General features: G+C 40.9%; 1 protein-coding gene across 4 annotated transcripts in view; it reads right to left on the reverse strand.

The window, feature by feature from the left end:
* DAB2 (DAB adaptor protein 2) overlaps positions 1-17,000 on the reverse strand; it is a 52,498-nt gene extending 35,498 nt beyond the window's left edge. For all 4 annotated transcript variants that reach the window (XM_082650245.1, XM_082650243.1, XM_082650244.1 and 1 more), the window contains exon 1: positions 16,608-17,000. The gene's annotated coding sequence lies outside the window, so the exon portion shown is untranslated. The remainder of the gene's footprint in view (positions 1-16,607) is intronic.
* Positions 17,001-21,284: the final 4,284 nt, after the last annotated feature.

A 21,284-nucleotide genomic window follows, 5' to 3' on the forward strand; every position in this document is an offset into this window, starting at 1 on the left:
ATTTCAGGTTTACAGAGAACCAGGAACCTGATAACCAGCCCTCTCCCCCCACCCGACACCAGTGCTCTACCATGCCAAAGGTTAGGAAGTCTCCAGAATGCTATCTAAAAGGCCAGGGGAACTCGTCCAGAAGAAATAAGCATATAGGCTCATTTGCTTACTGCTTGGTTGCTGGCCAAATTAGATAAGTTAACAGATAAGAAATCCCCAGGTACTTGCAGATTCTGTTAGACAAGGAGAAGGGTGAGTCTGCCAACTTGTTTTCTTGTTTCTTGTGGTGATATATTAATTCTACTCAAGTACTAAAAATTTAGGAGACAGGTTCCAAAAATGGTCTGAAATAGCTAGCCCACCTGCTTTGAACTTGTGTGCACACAAATACTCTAAGAAGCTGTTGCATGGGACTTTCCTGGCAGTCCAGTGGATAAGACTCCATGCTTCCAGCTGCAGGGGGCACGGGTTCCATCCCTGGTTGGAGAACTAAAATCCTGCATGCCATGCAGCCAAAAAAAAAAAAAAAAAGCTACTGCAGAGTGAGATGGACAAAGTGTTGGAAATGCACAAGCATCCTTGAACTTGAACTAAGGTTCACACGCCATCATTATTCTCTCATTTTTTGGGAAATGGTATTGCAGCGGTCCCTGACCTTTTTGGCACCGGGGACGGGATTTGTGGAAGACAATTTTTCCACGGAGTTGGGGGGATGGGGGGATGGGAGATGGGGGATGGGAGACATTTCAGGTGGTAATGAGCGATGGGCAGCAGCAAATGAAGCGTGGCTCGCCTGCCAGCCACTCACCTCCTGCTGTGTGGCCCGGTTCCTAACAGGCTGCAAACTGGTACAAGTCCGCGGCTGGGGGTTGGGAACCCCTGAATTGGACCAAATAAGCACATGGGGATAAGTCAGTGCATTTTTAAACTGAGGGATGGAAAAATTCTATATGGCAGCACATTAACTCATGCTAAATGAAACAGATTTGGGATTTTAATTGCTTCACAGTTGAAGCAACTACATTGAACAATGTATGTAACAAAGTGTTCTAGTTTATCGAAATATCTGTATATGGTTCATTCACTGCAGAGACAGATGAGCAAAGGAAGTTCCAATTACAAGAAAAAGTCCTACCACTTAATATCAGACTTTCCCTTATAAAGTCTAAGTAGGTGAGACAGGTTTTGTTTCATGAACTCTATGCATAAATTCATGAGAATGCAACCAAAATTTTACCTGTTACCATCATGTAAGTCATCACCATTAACTGGTCCTCCCTTCCACAAACATGTCTAGACATCTACCTTAGGGATCATGGTGTACAACTGGCAAGTCTGGAAGAGTAATTCAGGGAACCTTGCATCTACTAAAGCCTTCAGGAAAAAGCCACCCCTATATGATTCCAAACATTAACCATTATTAATCCAAAGAAGCTTTCAGGAAGTCAATTTCTATTCCACCTTTGGCAATCATTTAAGTGATTCTACAAATGAAGTTAAAATAATGGAGGTGGTGTTTCAGAGCACCAAGTTAAGAGTTCTTAGAAAATGAAGATACAGCTTACTGATTTTCTTTCTTAGTTGCAATAATCAAAGAACACAAGGAAAGATCTCAAGTATCACCTTAATCTGTACAGATATCGAAAAGTTTATTCTGGGATTTAAAGAGTGACTTTGAAGGTTTTCTAACACATATATTCCACTGGATTGTTTTCTTAAGTCATTTCTTCTAATATTAAAATCATTCCAGAGCTGGGAGAAAGGGGGAAAAAAATCAAATTTGTACCAGCTGCATAAAAACAAGGTATCTAAGAAAATTGCCCTGGTTATGTCATTGTACACCATTTTCAAAGGCTCGAGTCTTGAATATTTCATTTACTGTTTTTCTCTTTTTTTAAAGATAAGTTCCTCGGGTGGCATTAACCAATGGCTTGGAGGAGCCTAGGAAAATGAGATTTTTCTTCCCCAGGTCCAGCATAATTTTTTTTTTTTTTACTTTTGACCTAGATATTATTTTGCAAGATTGAAGAAGTAATCAGTGTCTTAACTTTATACTTACATGAAGTAATGTTCAATGCAGTATGCTGTTTCCTATAAACCTGCACTGGTAGCCTGATAAACAACTCAGTTTGGGTATTTTAAAAGGCAATAAACGCCTTAACTAAATAAACCATCAATTCATATAGAGACAAAAGAATTGCTACTTCCCAAAGAGCTTAACAGATTTGAAATGATAAATTTATATACTAAGACAATCTAGTTTCTCTGGCTTTTGGGACTGTAAAGATTCATTTATTAGATCTATGTCTGTGTCTTTTAAAATTTGTTATTCAAAATCATCTCCAGCTGCAGATGTTGTTAGTGTGAGTCTAATGCTGGTTAACCCTCTACTCCTTCCCCGTTAAATGAATTTGACTTAAGTTAATAGTGAGAATACTGTATTGTCTAACAGTTGCACTAAAAACCTGTGAAGTGTGTCTGTTTTCTAGCTCTCAGAGCTTTGGCTAGAAACTGTAAGAAATTAACACAACATTGTAAATCAACTATACTTCAACAAAATTAAAAAAAAAAAGAAATTGTGTCGAGTATTTGCCCTTTATATTGTTATTATTTATAACCTGCCTAGCACTCACAGTCACAAGTATCACCCAATGGTCAAGGCTTGGCTTTAGGGCAAGCGATTGGTCAAAAATGTGACTTACTATGAGGAGACTTTCCCAGAATAAGCAGATGAGATGAGAATTCTTCCTTCTCCCAGGCCTGCTGCATGTACACCATTCCTGTTGGGTTTCATTGCCTTCTTAAGATGACAAATCATGGGGGTGCCACACGGCTCTATAGTTTTAGCGTGAGATGAACTAGTAGGCATGGTTCCTTATTGCCGGCCACTTTGCTGGGCTTGCACTGAGACCTCCTGGCCAATTATGAGATGTCATATTTATATTCAACTACAAAAAGGTTTCTCATTAGTCTACACAGCAATGTCAACATCAATGATTCACTGTGAAGGAAATTTACTTGATTCATAAAAAATGTAATATTTAAGCAAGTGGTTTCATTAGCTTTTAGAGCAATCTCATCTGTTCTCTGAACCATTAATGACCTGTTGCAAAATTCTGTGTCTGCTAAGTAATTGACATTTAAATACTTGAGGAAAACATGAATGGATATAAGTGATTAGATAAGGCCTTCATTTGTAGCTTCTCTTTACGATCCCTGTGATATATGGTCATTAAATAAAAGGAACTTCAGTAGGTCCTTGAAGATTTAGATTCACTCCACAGTGGCATCTGCTATTTTCTAGTTTTATTATGTAGGCATTTTTAGCATCAGAGAATGCAATTAGATCATTTGTTTCCTTAGCTGAACTCTATAGTCCTGTGCAAAGACAAGTCTTTGAAAGCCACTATTAAGTTCCTAATCCAATCTTTATTAAAAAGACTCAATATTATGGACCAGGAGGTTAAGACAAATCCTTAAAAAGGTAATGATCAAGCTTTGCTATAACCCAACGATGCCTTCTACTGCAGTAAAACTTGAAGTTAGGAATATGTTTATAGTTTTAATGTTTTGTTCTTCTCTTCCAGTGTGGATTATTACAGGATATTGAATATAGTTCCCTGTGCTTTACAGTAGGACCTTGTTGTTTATCTATTTTATATATAGTGATTTGTAACATAGTTGTAATGTCTTTAAAAAACAGAATGTGATCCTTAAACTATAGATGTGTGTAGACAATGAGTTCCACCAAAGAAAACACTGAGAGAAACAACACTAACATGCTTTCTCAGTCTCTCTAAGGTAAGCAAAGTTTTACTTTCAGGACTAATTATCACAAGTAGGATGTGAATAAAATTTCTTTCTCAGGGTCATTCTCTCCAGCGTTGAGGTTCTCTAACTGAAATTTCATTCTACATTTGCACCTCCACCTAAGAAATCCCTTAAGAGTCAAATGCCACCTCGGTTGACTCTCCTTTTTTTTTAAAAATAAATTTATTTATTTATTTATTTTTTGGCTGCATGGGGTCTTCATTGCTGTGCGCGGGCTTTCTCTAGTTGCGGAGAGCTGGGTCTGCTCTTAGTTGCGGTGCACGGGCTTCTTTTTGCGGTGGCTTCTGTTGTTGTGGAGCACGGGCTCTAGGCACATGGGTTTCAGTAGTTGTGGCATGCGGGCTCAGCAGTTGTGGTTCACGGGCTCTAGAGCACAGGCTCAGTAGTTGAGGCGCACGGGCTTAGTTGCTCCGCGGCATGTGGGATCTTCCCGGACCAGAGCTCGAACCCGTGTCCCCTGCACTGGCAGGTGGATTCTTAACCACTGCGCCGCCAGGGAAGTCCCCACCCCTGTTGACTTTTAAGAGCATGTCATCTGTCTCACACTGTGCTCAGTCAGTGTGACTCTACAGATGGTAAATCATTGGCTACCCCAGAGTTTGCTCTGAAGCCATGCTAACAGAAAATCAGAAAGGCCTTCAAATACAGGCAGCTTTGTTTCATATGTTGTTGAGAGCATATGGGGTTTGGTGACGGATCCCTGCTCAAAGCCATTACGATTTAGAGACTGGAAACAAAGTTAGCTCCTGAACGCCAGGGGTCAGTGCCAACAAGTCAATTCATGTCATAAATCTACATCCCTACTATGTGCCAGGCACTCTTCTAGCGCTTGGGATATGTCAGGGAGCAAAACAAAGATCTATTCCCTTATAGGGCTTACACTCTAGCAGGGGAAAGCCTTAAAGGGATTATAGTCTTTCAGAAGGTGACAGATGCTCTGGAAAAAGAGCAGAGTAAAGCGGGTTGGGAGTTCAGGGTTGGGGATGGCTTTAATAGTTTTTTTAGGGGGGTGGTGGGATGAATTGGGAGATTGGGATTGACATATATACACAAATACGTATAAAATGGATAACTAATAAGAACCTGCTGTATAAAAAAATAAATTAAATTAAATTCAAAAAAAATAGTTTTTTAAGAAACACAGAAGGAATACCAACGTTTTAAAAGTTAAATTTATCTTCATCCCTTTCTGACAAGAGTAGAAGCTGAAGTACGGAAGTTAATCAACCCCCTGAAAGTCACATGAGTCTAATATCTATGCTTTTAATGTCTTTGTTTTAGAACAATACAGGCAAAAGAGAGAATTCATCTAGTTCTTCAGATAGGTGGAATGGGTGTTAGCCAGAAAATACTTTTGGGAAAGAGGAATTGATAGCAATGGGAAAAGGATATTTATGGAATCTTGACTAGAATACCAAACCCATGCTGGGTTATATGATGGGAAAAGGTTGAAAAGTAGGTCAGACTGGATTAGGGTGGGTTAACAGAACTCTATTTTGTCTAGACGGTGCTGAGAAGACTTTGAGGTTTTGAGCAATGGTGTAGAGGTCGGGGTGGTGACAAATCTGTGTGTGGAGCCGTGGTATCAAAGAGTCAGATAGCTTTGTAGTATGATAGTTGCATGAACTTGCCATTTTGAGTGATTCAAAACTGCCGGTTTCTTTCATTTAATTACTTGGTTAATCTTTTGGAAACAAAGCCTTTTAACTGAAAGGTTAAGGTCTAACAATCTCAAATGTCAGATTCAAGGTTATCCCATCTTGCCGAACTATGATGCTTGGTGACCCTCAAACTTCAAATAAACAACATGTCCTAAAGGTGGCTTAAAAAAAAAAAATCAAAGGCCATTATGTCTTATAACTTTCATTCTAAGACCCTAGAAAAAGAATTCCCATAATGTCAGTTTTATAAAACCTTACGTAAGTATAATGATATTTGAAATGTGAGCGACTAAAGGAACTTGTAAAAGGGAGCTATTGACTAAAGTAGTCATGTCATTGTAGCTCCTTGCTTAAAGCAGAACAGATAGCATTTTCCCATTGTATATATGTTTCTCCATATAACTATTGAAAGACTAGAAGGAGGAGTCGCAAGGAAATGCTGGTCAAGAAGGGTGGCAGTAGGGTGAGAGACAGATTTCTGCTTCTTATACATTTAGAATAGTGATATTAGGGTGACGTGTGCCTTTCCGCATTTTTAAAATTAAATTCCTTAGGGATGTACTAATTTGTCAGATAGCAATATTTAAAATGTAGGCAAATCTGTAGTCTTACTTGGGCTAAAGACAGAATCATAAAGCTACTCTAGTATCAGTCACATGAGATTAAACTCAAAAGCTAAGAGAACCTACAAATTGAACTTGAACATCTCTGCAAGCGTGCAGAACGCTGCTCACAGAAAGCTTTCCACACTGTCATCTTAGACTTCGTTAAATGTTTACTTGTCCAAAATTGTTGAGAAAAGCTCCTGATACATTAAAACAAATGAACAGTACGTTTTGAATCAATTACTCACTGGGGTTTGAAAAAACTCTTATGCTAGCATTTTCAAAGTTGATCAGAGTACGGTCTATTGCCTATTTCCAGACTGGTTTTCTTGGATCCAATGGGGTCTGTGTAGATAGGAACAAGTTGGCAACCTAAGTTAAGAATTAAAGAACCTAATTTGTATGTTCAGTACAGCTGCACATACAAATTTAAAAAAGCAGCTTTCTTTGATCTGAGCAGAAATTGTGTTAAGTCAAAGGGATAACCTTAATTATTCAGTGCTGAGCCAAAGGTTTCATCTATTTTCTCAATTTTTATTAGTTCTTTAGTAAATAGTTTGGTAGATGCTCTTAAAAGGAGAAAACAGGAGGAGAATAAGAAGTTGTCCTTGGACAACCTGATGAAATATGAGGTTGAAAACTATTCGCCACTATGATTATTATTGGCCCTTGTGATAATATCTATTGGGTTAGATAGATGTATGAGCCATGATGAATACTCCAGTGGCAGAAGTTAAACCAAAGGCTTGACCACACCATGTGGAGAATTTCAGTAACAGCTTGTTGGCTTTTCTCAGGCCCTGAGCAGATATAAACTAGAGGAACCTAGGGGTATTGCTCATTATAAATAACCTTAAAGTCAAAAAAAGACTCAAAACTATTTTGCTTATACCAACAGATAAGGCAAGCTGAAGTTCTCTGTTTTGCTCCCTTTACAATAAATTCCAATTAATGCTGCAGATGAGAGTCGCTTGAGTCACTCATTAACCTGGCGATCTGGTTAGTGTTTACCAAATACCTACTGTGTTCCAAGCACTGTATTATGCTGTATATACAGTGACAAAAATAGATATGGTCTCTACTCTCAAGGGGCTTACAGTATAAACAGGGGAGAGAGAATAAGCAAGTAATAGTTACAACTGCTACTAAGTATTTCAGAGGAAATGTTTCTGATTAGGGTAGAAAGTTTCACTGCCATTAATAACGTTTACAAGAGAAGGCAAAATTAGACTACTTCAAGGAATTCTATATATTGTTTTCTTATTAATATCAACCACGGAAAGATGAAAATTTTGTCTTAAGGGTTTAATTACCCTCTTCAATAGACAGTTTTAAAATGATGACATTTACTTAAAACATTAATTAGATGGGAGATATTTACATTAAATATTTGGGAATCTCCTATAATAATATGGCAATCTGGAAGACCATCTGTGTGACAGAGCCAGTGGGAGGAAAAAATCTTGTGATATGCTAGGTTATGAAGGAATGTCAGTGATGTTTCCTGCAAAGTTATCTTAAAATCCAGAGTTCTGAATCAACACTCTTTTCATAAACACAGGAAAGAAACATATGCTCACTTGGCATCAGTTTTGTCACTTCAGGAGTACAAGCAATTCAGAGATGACACAAACCTCTATATTCTAGAACCAAACATGTTCTGTGGCACTCTTAATTACCAGATTTTTCTAAGAGTACAACAGGGTCACTTTCAGATCAGGCCAAACTACTGAACTGTGGATTTAAATGAAGCAATATTTTGAAAACGTAACCATGGGTCTCTACTAGTGGCTTTAGTTATTTAAGGAGCACTACCTAGTTTACGAGAGGATCAGCAAGAGAATATTAGGTAACAATTGGTTAAGGTTAGCCTTCATCAAGAACATGGACTTTATTATCACCCCAAATAGTAAGGCGCTCAACAAGTGTTGGCTGCATGAAATATAAGAATTTGGATCCTAAAACAGAGCACAGTTGCATCCATTGTTTCTGTTAAAGACTTCTTGTATACAACGCTGAAGATTTCTATCTCTACACACTATCTGGAAACTGAAGTACAGATTTTCTTTTGTTCATGGATATACCTAAAAGATCCACAACAGTATCGTCTGTAGCTTAGAATGAAGCTAAGATTTTATCTTAGACTGTTCACGTATCTACTGAATCTGGCAAACTTTCGACCCTCTATTTTCCATAATTACCCTTTATTTCCATACCTCTCCTCCCTCTCCACCAAAAAAAATTTTTTTTACTTAGTTCCGGGATTCCTCCCCAGTCTTGCTTCATCGCCATTCCGACGAGTTTCTGCTTCCAAAAGAGCTATACTATCTTGTGTCACGTACCTTGTTCCTGACAATTAGCCAACTCTTAGTACAGTGTTATATTTTTTATACACACAGCACAGGTATTTCATATTTAGAATACTTGAAGTAAAAAAAGCTCTTTGTGGGATTAATTCTCCCTTCCATCTTCTCAAAAGGATCCAATGAGAATCTAAGTTGTAAGAGCCTCTAGTTGTCTCTGACCCACTTTCATGGCTGAATTCTTGTAGTGGCGCCCTCTCAGACCTCAGGGTCTTCCTGATTTTGTATTAATCAGGCATCAGTGTTCAATTCCTCTATTTACGTCAATCTGAGATGCAAAGCCTTGTATATTTAGAACGCACAGTAGATATATACATAGCCACCTGTTCCCTGGAGAAGCTGATCTCTTCCATTTACCCTGAACACACACACACACACACACACACACACACACACGCACATGTGCGTGCACACACAAGTACACAGTGCCTTCTCTTGTTACCTCCCTAGCCTGTAATACTTACTGCCTTCACCTACTTAAATTCCTATCTGTCATTCAAAGTTCACTCAAGATGTGTTGTCTTAGGTCTTCACTTACCTCTCACCGGCCCTACCATTTCTCTACACTTGACCTATTGTTGTCTTCTGATTCCTGTGGAACTCTTCCCTTAACTCAATGAAATTCTGAGGTCAGGGAATCATTTACCCTACTTTTCTAGCCCCCATGCAGTCTGGTAGAAGGAGTGCACTTAAAACATTAGAGGTAATACACAGTTGCAATTTGTTCCTTAATATTGAAATCTTTTCTTTACCTTGCTGATTTTCCATGAAAGAACAGGTCTTTCTTCAAATGCTAAGCAATCGCTACTCAAACTCCTCCTGCCAATACAGCCAGGTTAATTGATCTGAGTCAGCATTTTGTTTTCCGGATTTAATAAAGAGATCTACCGCTTCGCAGATAAAGATCTAAGTCCTTGCCCTGACATCCAAAGCTCAGTGCAGTCCATCTCTCCTTTCCAAATGATATCACCCCTTACCTCTCTACCACCTGTACTTTCTCTTGGCCAAACTGGCCAATCAGTATTCTTTGGGCATACATCTGCATGATGTACTTATGAGCTTCTGCCTAGAATGCATTTTTCTTCCTACCTTTGCTGATTTGACTTCCACCATTCCTTTGAAAGCCAAATCCATCATCACACCTGCGTCCTTTTCTTTCTGTACCACTTAATTATAATAAAACCATACGTTAGTTGAGCGGTTGTCATTTTCTCTGAATTTCAGGTAGGCAGCAACTGTTCACACTTACGTGTTCCCTAGCAGGTGTTAGGTAAATGCTTTCAGCCAACTTTCAATTACAACCAATGAAAACTTTAGATCACCTGGACAAATCAGAAACCCCAAGAACAAGTTATCAGGCAGCCGAGCAAACATCTATGCCTCAAGATATCCTTCAGAAGACAGGCTGGACATTGAATAAAACTATCATTTCAATTCAAGTACACGAATTCTTCTGAAAAGCCTTAGCTGTAGTTGAACCTTGGTCCAGGCAGAAATCCATATTAAATCTCCTTATCGTCAACCAGCTATGGATGGAAGAGCCTGTTCTATTTGTTTTCTACTTCAGAACTGGGATTTTATTTAAGATATCTGACTTCAGAAGCAAAGGGTAAAAAAAGAAATCCCAAAACAAAAACAAAAAATAACACGACCACCACCCAATGCTGATGTAGTGAAGCAGAGCTGGCATTTTCCTTTTAGGGAGGTTTGAGCACCTACTGTGTGTACCATTCCAACTTCTGATCTACAAGTAAGTTACATGTTTCTCATCTGGGTTAACATTGTGCCCAAACCCAGACTGGTTCGGCATTCTTCATAGGACTATGAGAGCCCTCTGACAAATAGCCGGACACATTTGGCTTATTTCTGCTGCCCTAAATGGTAACAAAAAAACACGTTAGCATCGCGTTACATATTATAGAAGATTAGAACAGCTCTTGGTCCCTTCGTGGGAAACTTCAAATATGAAAACTAAGTGAGATCCTTTGGGTGAAATGTTTAGAACAGGAAGGCAGCTGTACCCAACACGGATACATGAGTGACGATATTTTTAACTTGCCAGTTACTTGGGCATGGATTAATTCTAGACCTCAGGAGGACTCGACTGTCCTGCCCAGAGGAGGTTTAAGTGGTATCTTAAGAATTAACATCTGTGTGCCTGTACTTGTTCAGGAAGCATGGCCACATTTTCCTGCTCGAACTTCACATTTAATAGTTTCATGGTAGGTAAGAAAGATGGTCTCATTTCCAGCCTGAAGGTGTGCATCTCTAGATTTTAGCTTGCCAAAAGACCACAAACAATGAGAACAAGACCATTTTCCAATATCCATTTAGTTATTTCATTGAGAATTATAGTCCTAGAGCAGGTGCACTTCTGAAGCAGCGGCTCTGAGGAAGCTGTTTTTTTTTTTTTTTCATGGCTCCTCCTTTAATTTTAGTTTGGAGGCAACTCGTTCTATTGACGGAGAAAATGAAGCTCAGTTGTTATATCCCTCGCCTTCAATAGCAAAGCTGGGTTGTGGACACCGTCATTTGTAGTTCAAAGCCCAATCTCTTAACCACTAACCTATGCTGCCTCTTCAAAGCCAGAGTTCCAATTCTCTCCTTCTAGATCACACCCTTGTATCTTTCAGTCTAAGGCGCGATCTCTGCTAAACACCCGTCTCTGATGAACACTGGTCATTCTTAGGACTGTTTTGCAAGGAGGGTGAGGTGACTAAGGGTCAGGGACTAAGAAATGGCAGTGCTGTCATTCCACTGCAGGAGTAGAGCCTACATTCTTTACTTCACGTAAAATAGAATTTCTTCTAGACTTCCTTCTAGACTTCTATTCACCGGGAGTTCTTCCGTTGCTAGCCTAGCAACATACTTCATGTGACAGGTGTTTACTAAATATTTTGACAACCATCAAGATTTGAATCATGAAGATTCACGCTTGAATCCTGGCTCTACCACTTAATGGTATGACCTTGGGCAGGCTGATATCTATTGATCATACTGGAGTTAAGAAATGGAGATATCTTTTCTACCTTAAGTGATTTAAAGTGAAAGTCAAATGGGAGAATGGCATAGTACTTCATAAACCATAAAGCGCTATAAAAACTAAGTGCAGCAGATTCATTCACCATGATGGCAAGGCCTACATCTGCACTCTGGGCAAGGCATGAAAAAACAAAATAAAAAGTTTTATAGGTTAGAGAGAACCATCTGGTTCAAGAGTAATGATGTAGTTTACGGAAATCTTTTTAAAAAGAAGCAACTGGGACAGTCTTCTAATAAACGGAGATTAATTATGTTTTTTAAAAACCCCAAAGGGGAAAAGGATTTGGAAGCGAACTGACAATATAAAACTAAGGAGTAGATCGGTTTTCCTAGAATCAAGAAAGCAGTTATGTGAGATAGCAGGAAGAATGTCAAGGTTTGCGCTTTTTCATCTTTCTCAGACTCAGTTAAACTGAGCGATGTTTAAATGCTTTATTATTTCCATGACTGTAGGAATTCAGTTACTTTGTTATGCTTTCCACTGAACAAGTGAAATCTGAAAGTTAGTCTTAGATCACGTGAAGGGCTTGCTGAGATACAGCTGGACGGGCCCTACTGCTCACATCTGCTTTAGTGGATGTGGCATGGGAACCCAGAATCTGCATTTCAAACAAGTTCCCAAGGATGCTGATGTAGCTGGTCCGGAGACCGTACTCTGAAAGCTAGTCTGAGATGAGTTCTTTCTAGCTGTGAACAGTACACTCTAGCTAACTACGTGTCCAATCTTGAAAGAATGAATGAATCTGACTGTTAAATGAGAACTTACACAGCTCATCGGTTACATAAAGTTCTAAGTCTGTTTCAGAATAACACTTTGTGTCACATTGCTAGGGAGAAATAGGGTAGCGTTTTACCCAGAGAAAACATTAAACTGTAAATTCCTCACCCAAATCTCTTCCAGGTTGGAGAACATTTCAAACCCAGCTTTTCCAGTATTCTTACTTCCTAACCTACCAGCTCCATGGTTACCTAAAAATATAAGTGACAGCCCCAATGCATTCTGCCTCACCGTAGCTCCCCTGCCCTGAACGCTCACTCAGCCTGCTCTGTTCACTCAGAAAGAACTCTTACTAGTTTAAAGGAGTTAAAGGTCACTTGCCTCTAGCTAGCTTAGGGGCTAAGTTATAAGTTACAGCAGCAGAAAAACATTAACTGGCTTGCTCTGTATTGAGCCAACAGCTTTTATGTTCCTGAAATTTCATAAGCCATAATGTTTGTGTCGTGATGATGTAAGAATTAGCAAGAGCTGGACAATTTGGATTATAGTTTTGGTTGAAAATAACTTTAGAAGAGAAGGATGAGGTAGGTAGAGAGGAGATTCTACCTCACTTAATTAAAAAAAAGTAACTTCCATTTTTAGACCAGGAAGCAGTTTGTTCAGATTCTGCTTACCCTAGAGTGACAGGCTTCCTTCCAAGGTAGGAGAAAGATTCGGGAAGGGGAGTAACGGTGGCAACCTGCCCAGCTACGTGGGCAAGGACAGCATGGGGCCCTGTGTACTCAGAAGACTTTTTATTTCTAGCCTAGTCCCTCAGTTTAGTTCCCGTGGTCCTCTCCCTTCCCACTTCCTTCTGCTATAATGCTGACTTCAGGCAGAAGGATTGCTCCTTCTCTGTAGGGGGTCTGGGGGTAGGGGGTGGGGGGAAAGACTTAAATGAGACCAGAGGAGGTCAGCTTGACCAAAGCAAACTGCAGGCTCCAGGCAGAGAACAGAGAGTAACTCCCAGGCGGTTTAGTGTTAAGCACAGCAAACTCCCTGGCTTTGTTAATACTAAGTGCTTAAGTGATTAACATTTTTCAGGTAGACAGGCGGTGTCCAACTTTGACAAAGACATTCCCCGTTCTGCATTTAGTTTTCACAAAGATACATAATTCAGTGGTTCAGGGGGCAACATGAAAACAAAACATCGGAGTAAACTATTCTAAGCATACCGGATTAACAGTCTTCCCAACAAACCTGGGGGTAGGTATTATTATTCTCTCCAGATAAGGAAGCTTAAGGTCAGAGAAATGATGCAATTTGCTCAAGGTCACATGAGCAGCAGTGCTGTCCCTGGGATTTGAACTCAGGCCATGGGGCCCCAGAGCCCACACTCACAGCCAAGCAAGGTGTGAGGTGGAAATGGCCTGTGTGCCAGCCCTTGGTGTCCACACGCAGCGTCATGTGTTCCCCTCACCAGAAATCAGCGTACTCTTTATAGGAGGGGGCTCGATGGCCTGCTTTCCTTTTGAGTCACAGGATTAATCCAGTCAGGAAACATTACCATGAGTTAGGTTACCCTTAAATACATAGATCTGAGGTTACAGCTATTTCGGCTAAATGTGATTTTGGCCAACCTCTGTGCGATCCAGTGGCACGGCTTCAACTTTAGAATTACACAGCAGCGCCAGAGAATTTTCAAATACCACATCCTGTTCCTCAGGTGTTTCATATTTCGAGTCGAGTTCTCATTCTGGTTCTGCTTGGAGTGTAGACAGCCTCATGCGTTTGGTCAAATACCAAAACCTCCCTAACTGGTCCAGTTTCAAGGCTTTCCACCTGGGGAGGCATCTTCTGCTTCCCCTTAGGGCAACTTAACACCCTGGAGCTCTGTCTTTGGCAGCCTTCTCAAGTATTTCAGCATCCTAGGTTTGTCTTTAAGAAAAGCATTAATTAAATCCTCAAGTCACTAGAGACTGAGGAAGGGAAACACATGGAAACTTCAAAACTACCCAGGTGAAAAGTATCATGGTAGCAAGTGTAGGCTTACAGACATATGAGGGTAGAAAGAGAAGTGAAGCAGCCCATACTGGCTGTACCACCAACAGCCCAAGTCTCCACAAAGCCTCCTGCTGACCACGAGCCGTGACCAAGGCTTCCGTCTTCCTGCTCTCTAAGTCTTCAGGTAATGGAAGGCATGGCCAAGCAGGCCAATAATATCACCCCAACCAGCTGGTCAGCAGCTTCCAGGGGTCCCTGTACCACCTTCCTTCATGCCAACAAGTGTCTTGAAAGCAATTCCCTTCAACCCAAACAAGGTGGCTGAAATCCATTCAACCTTTTGGGCAAGGCAAGACATAAGGCTGATTGCACAGGAATTTGGACTTTTAGTTGAATCTCCAACTATAAAAAGTCTTGAGGGAAATGCAGACCCTGGATTCTGTCCTTAACAGTGAGGCAAGGCTTTGAACAAGCGCTGTGGCTCCCTTCCTCTCTCACATCCTCAGGAGAAGATCAGCTGTGTCCAAGATCACCAGAATGGCGACTACCTATGTGTCACAGCTCAAAGTTGGAAGACGTTCTCCTACCATCTACTTTAAAATGGAGGAGGGTAGAGCTTAAGAAGAACTGGTTGCTAGGGCATCCATTTGGATAAGAAGGGAGAGAGTTGGGAGTGGGAAGGGAAGGGGAAGTGAAGTTAGTCATCACCAACAAGAAAAAGAATCCAGTCTGCCTTAGGAGGATACTGGCTAGGGATTTAGAAGTAATCTCTTCCAGAAATACACATTGGAAAAAACCACTAGGCCTCCTTTGTGCTTTCTCAACAAGATTGCACATTGCATTAGGTGTACCATTGTTTATTAGCACATACGTAGCACTTCAACCAAAAGGATCCTTCCCCAAAGATGAAGGACAAATGCTTCTGAATTCTCATGGCAATAAACCTTCTTGCAGTATCATAGAGGCCTATCTCCCCTCAAGGAGGGAGAGACAGAACCTGGGGGCGTAGGGGGCAGGCACCACGCCCAGAGAAGAGTAGCCTCATCAAGGTCTGGCTGCTGGTTTCAGAAGCCAGATGGAGGTGTCGCAGAGCATGGAGGCAAGCCATTTGGTAGCTGTCAGGCTCCCCCATTCCCAGCTAGTCCCTCCTGCCCCAACAGCCAGTAGATGCTCCTGTGTGGGGAGCAAACCTCAAGCCCGCAGGAAGATCAATGACATACCCCATCAAAGCCATTCCAAGAGCCTTATCGGACCTCTGGAGGGCATTTCTGCAGCTGCCTTCTTTCCTCAGCCATTCCTTCTGTTTGAGTTAGCTCTGTCTTACCTCCCTCTCCCCCCTTGCCCTGCTTTGCCTGATTAGGGCCAGAAATTTTTTCATTAAGTCACTTTATAGTGCAATAACAACATTTACTATTCATGAAGTCGCCCCTCCGTAATTGTTAAGTCTTTCCATGTGTCTGGAAGCTTATTTCGGCTCTTCTCGTTTTACAGAGTGCCTCTCTTCCTTCCAAACACAAACTAAAAAGAAAGAGGATAAGGTGGGGGGAGGAGGGGAAAGGATGGGGTGCAGATAACATCCAGATTCTTTAAGTGTTTTTAATCCAGTTCGATTTCCCTTTGGACTCAGAGGGCTCCCTTCTAAAATTGACTGCGGACCTGAATTCCAGGCTAAGAATTAAGTCAAGAGGAAAGGACGACAGAAACAAATAACAGAGTCAGCTCTAGGCTTATGAAACCCGCTATGTTGACTGGGGCTCCAGTCAACCATTCTTTTTTTCCCCTCTTTTCCAAAATTCTTACTTAATCTTTCCAGATTACAACAAGCAAGCAGACACCACTTAAACCCTCAGAGTATTTCAAACAAGTTTGTTCAGTCTCTTGGGGAGATACTTTCTTAAGAATCGGGTGTAAGACAAAGTTCACATTTTGATGCCATACGTTGTCAGTCACCGGAAAAAAGCTTCTCGCGGGCACAAACCAGGTCCCCAGCCTTTGTCACACGGCAAAAATAACCCCCCTTGGAGGAGTTAATTAGGCGGTCAGCAGCCACACCAGCGTCCGATCCGGGCTGCCCACAGAGCTTTTAAACAAGCACACACACACACACACACACACACACACACACACACACACACACACACACACACACACACACACACACACACACGAGGCGCTTGTTAAATGTCACTAGTTGGACATCTGGATTCCGACCCCAAAGATAAACGCATTTCGTGGGAGCATTCCTCGGATGTCAGGCCACAAAACCGCCTTTTGCCCAAGCACACCGTCTCCTTTCTAAGATGCCCCAGCAGTCCCAGGTCTGCATCCCAAGGCGGAGCGGGAGGGAAGCAAAGGAGGGAAAGAGGTCGCCAAAAATGGAGCCAAAGGGAGGAAGGATCGGAAAGCTACTCACAGGCTAGCTAGCGCCTCCGCGATGCGAGCATGACTTCCCGGTGGTGCCCGAGCCTCCTGGCTACCGCGCAGCCGACACGGCGGCCGCGCTTAAATAGCCGCCGGCCCAGGAGCCTCGGAGCCGCGGGCCACTCCCGGCGAGATATGGTTCTAATCAGATGCTGGCAGCTGAGGACTCCCCAGGAATGCGCCGGGATGTTTTTGCTGCCTGGGCTGGGTAACTCCCCCTCAACGTGTCTGCTGAGTCTTCCAAACTTAACTGTTTATTAACTCGAGCTGGGGCCGCGCAGAGGAGCCGGCTCCCGTGGACTGGGAGCCCCACCAGCGCGCGGCGATCGCCCGGAGCCCAGCGAAGGGGAGGAGGAAGGAGTCAGGGCGCCGTCCGGAGCCCAGACTCGCGGGGCTGGGGACAAGGGGCAGGGGAGGGTGCGCTTAAGGACAGGAAAGGGAAACTCCGCAGGAAAGGGGTGGGACCCAGCGACCTTCATCTCACAAATTCCTTCTCTGCGTTGCCGCTTCCAGTGATGTGGCGTCCCAAGTCATCCTAACCCGGTAGGGCCCTTTGAACAAAGGGCTGCCTCTACTCCTGACTTTCCTGGCAAGAAGCAGTGGATGCTAGCTCAGATCTGCTGTCGCTACAGTTGCACGTGTGATTGCCCCCTTTAAAGGAATTCGTGTCTCTTTCACGGCAGATGTGGGTGCACTTAAGTGCACCAATTTAAATTGGTGGGTAATCTGTGTGTATATGTAAAACATACTGTATTTATGTATGAAATACAATCCTGTATATACAGATATAAAGACAATACTCTCTATGAAATTGATATAAACAAAAACATGCACGCCTATATAACCTAACTAATTAAGCTATATACTTGATATAAACAGAGAGATTATATACTGGCTTCTCCCACAGTATGGGCATCCCTGGGTAGACACATAACATGACTTTATCTGCAGTGATTTCTATAGTGTTTCCTATACTTCTAAGAAAAATCTGAAATATGAGAAATAAAATGTTTGAAAATAGTGACACACAGTACTCAGCAGTAGAAGGCACTCCATAGCGTATCTTAGTGGACCTTAACAAGCTGGGGATTCATCTTCTCCGTATTTTAAAACCATGAACACTTGTAAAACATCCCCAGAAGCTTTGTTGATTTCTAAGAGTTATGAAATTATTCTTGTGAAAAGTATGTCTATGTTTCCTTCTTTTTTTTTTTTTAAGTCTTAGACAGTGTGTACTAAATGTGAAAACAACTAAGTTGTGACTTGGATGGGAAGGGGTTATTGATTTTATTGAGTAAGTAACACACAGTGCATTTGCATTTTACCTCTGGAAACTGGGGGTTCAAATCAGGCTCATGGGACACCAGATATGTATTTTGTGGTCCCAGCCTAGATCCGACTGCAAAACCACGTAATTTGGGACAGCTCAGTGTGAGTGACAGTCCCTGCTCTCAAGTAGGTCAGGCTTGGGACAGCCCTGGAGCCAGGCGTGCAGAGCAGCAAAACCTGTCAACGATGAGAATACTACCTCTTTTGACCTTTACTCTTTCTGCCACCTGTCTCATCCCCTCATACCTGGGGAGGTAGAGGTGAGGAGGGTGGTGCTGACAGTTTTCAATATTCCTCTGAGGTGATTTGCTATTATTTAAAAAAAATGACTTTGTGTGAATGACAAGAGGTATATAAAATTTAGTCTTGGGACTGTATTTATAACATTTGTGCAGAGAAATTTATTTATTTATTTATTTTATACCACATTCTGTGTTTTGTTTTATTATTTTTTTAACATCTTTATTGGAGTATAATTGCTTTACAGTGGTGTGTTAGTTTCTGTGCAGAGAACTTTAATTTTGGTACATTTTAGGACATAGTGCTTTATTTTTAAGATGCAGAAGTACAGAGGGTTGGTTTCCCTTCCAAAAGCTAAGTAGCTGGAAAAATGACAGCAGATTTCAGGCAAACAGAGGCTTTGACAATTTGCAGAAAAAAAAATGGGTCTCTCTTTTAACCTCACTATGTAACACTTTCTCAGAAATGACCACCCACATCTTTTTTTTTTTAATCGAAAGACTCTTATCAAGAAATGTTGACTTATGTTTGCTCTACCCCACCAAATGGAAGGGATTTGTCTAAGAAGCCAGAGGAAGAAAATGATTTCATCTGCCATAACCTGTAGTTTCAAGAGAAGGTTTTGGATGAAAACAGTGCATTTGTGAGCAGTGGGCTCACACATACAGCTTGAAGTGGACAGCTGTCATTTCACACAGATATCTTAAGAGTCAACAGTGGAGAACTCTGATTGGACTTGAAGTGTGTTTTTATATCTCTAGGGCTCTGATATTACTCTGGCAGTAATTCAGTGTCCTGCTCACATTAAGAAAGAAAGAAAGAAAGAAAGAAAGAAAGAAAGAAAGAAAGAAAGAAAGAAAGAAAGAAAGAAAGAAAGAAAGAAAGAAAGAAAGAAAGAAAGAAAGAGACAGAGAGAAGAATGAAAATAAATGTAATCCTTTTTATCCCTGGTAGAGCATAGTCTCCTGTCCCATGGAAGTTGTTGGCTTTTCAGTAAATCTAAAATGAACATCCTTGCTCCTGGAAAATCACACCCAAACCCACCCAGACATTAACCCTGCCTAAACCACGGTCTTTTCTTACCACTTCTGAAATTAATGTTTAGACAATTAAGGTGAGGAAAATTGAGTGCAATGTTTGAAAAACTGTGGTCCTTGCATGACTCTTTCTTTGCACAAAACCAGCTTGTGAGGGAAAAGGAAGAAACCGCCCCCCAAAAAAACTGACGACTGTTCCCAGCCTAGGAAAGGGGTAGTTAATCCCGTGATGGCTTGCTGAAGAATGCATGGTTTATTATTAAAGTAATCTCTTAAGATTTTCCTGGAATGTGCTTCCACAGCAACTCTGCCTGTGCGAGCTATCCTATGTGTGTGTCTTTTCTTCCATAATTAAGCTGTTTTTTTTTTCCCCCTATAGCTCACAGACGAAAGGCTTTCTCTCTCCCTTCTCCAGGTTTTCTCCTATCTCCTTCCCTACTGTTCTTGTCTCCCTTAAACATCCCATTTTGAATCCTGCCATTTCCCATGAATTATAAATGTTTCTTTAGACTTGGCCACAGGTAGACTGTCTGTGCACCTTGGTTCCTTACTGGATGCTTCCAGATGTTCTAATCAAACAAGGACTGGTTGAAGTCTGTGGATCTAGCAAGGTCATATCTTTTTTTTTTTTTTTTCCCCTCCTTGGTGTTGTAAAAAAAAAAAAAAAAAGAAGAGAATAGCTATTGTTCCCAGAAAATGTTCTTTGACCTTCACTCATTCTGCACATTCATAGATGCAGAAAAACTGGCCCTATCAGATTTGGCTGTTGGCAAGGCAGGGCAAACATTGGAGGGTTTTCCCTTTCATCTATCTATCTATCTAAAATCTAAGATATTTGGAGCTAGTCTACTAAAGGCAGCCTGTTTTATTGGTTTGTTTGTTTTTTCTTTTGTTGGTTGCTTTTGTTTGGTTTCTTGGTTACACCTGTATTGCACCTCAGAACTCAATATTTATTATTTGCTTCTGATGTGAAACATTAGTGAAACTCAGATGGTACCTGAAAAGCTGGAATGTTGTAAAGTGAAGGAAAAATTCAATGTGATAGGTTTACATAACTAGTTACATTTTGCTATAATAAAAATTTTTATAATAAGAAGTTGTAAAGGGGAAAAAGAGTCCTCATAATGAATTACTCATTAAAATATTATCTTATTTGGAAGGTAAGTTGGAAAGAGTTATTAAAAATAAAAATACATGTAATACTACAAAATGCTAATATTAATTATTATTGTAGCAAATGCTTATACAGTTCTCTATCCTATGAACAAGACTCTATCCCCTAGAAATAAAATATACATTAAAAACTACAAAGATGTTACTTGCTGCATTGTCCACAACAGCAGGAACCTGGGAAAAAATTATGTCTGTCAGTAAGGGGATGATTGAATAAATTACAATTCATCTGCACTATGAAATCATATGCAATCATTTAAAAGAATAAAATTGGAGTTGAACCTTGTAATATGGAAGGATTTCTATTAGGTAGTGTTGAGTGAGAAAAACAAGATATAGAAAAAAATGTAAAATATGTTTCTATTTTAGTAATACAAAAAGCAACACTTAGCTATGTAGGTTTGAGAGTGTGTGTGTGTGTGTGTGTGTGTGTGTGTGTGTGCATGGTTATCAGGGACACTAGAGACTAGTGACAATACAGATTACTGGTGACCCAATGGAGATGAGGGTAGACGGGGGGAGGAGAAGGGTGAGAGCCCTGCAAAAAGGGAAAAGAAATTAAAAGAGCCTGTATGCAGATATAGTTATAGATCTCATTTGTGCATTTAAGTGAAATGATATATCCATAGGTTTGTATAATTAAAAAAAAATACACCAAGTGATTTTAAGATAAGGAGAGAGAAGAGTTGTAAAAGCTATAAAATGGCTTTTCCCTGAGGAGTTTTCCTTAAGGTCTTTCAGAAGTGAGTGTTCATCAGTGTCCGCCTGATCTAATTTGGCCTCTAGAGCACAGTTCTCAAACTTTACTGTTCACCCCAGGCCTCCTGGGAACTTGCTTCCGGGAAAATTCCTGGGTCCAGCCCCAGAGCCTGGAAAGGGGTGTGTGTGTG

The sequence above is a fragment of the Grampus griseus genome (genome assembly GCF_964374135.1).
Source record: "Grampus griseus genome assembly, chromosome: 3".
Lineage (NCBI taxonomy): Eukaryota > Metazoa > Chordata > Mammalia > Artiodactyla > Delphinidae > Grampus > Grampus griseus.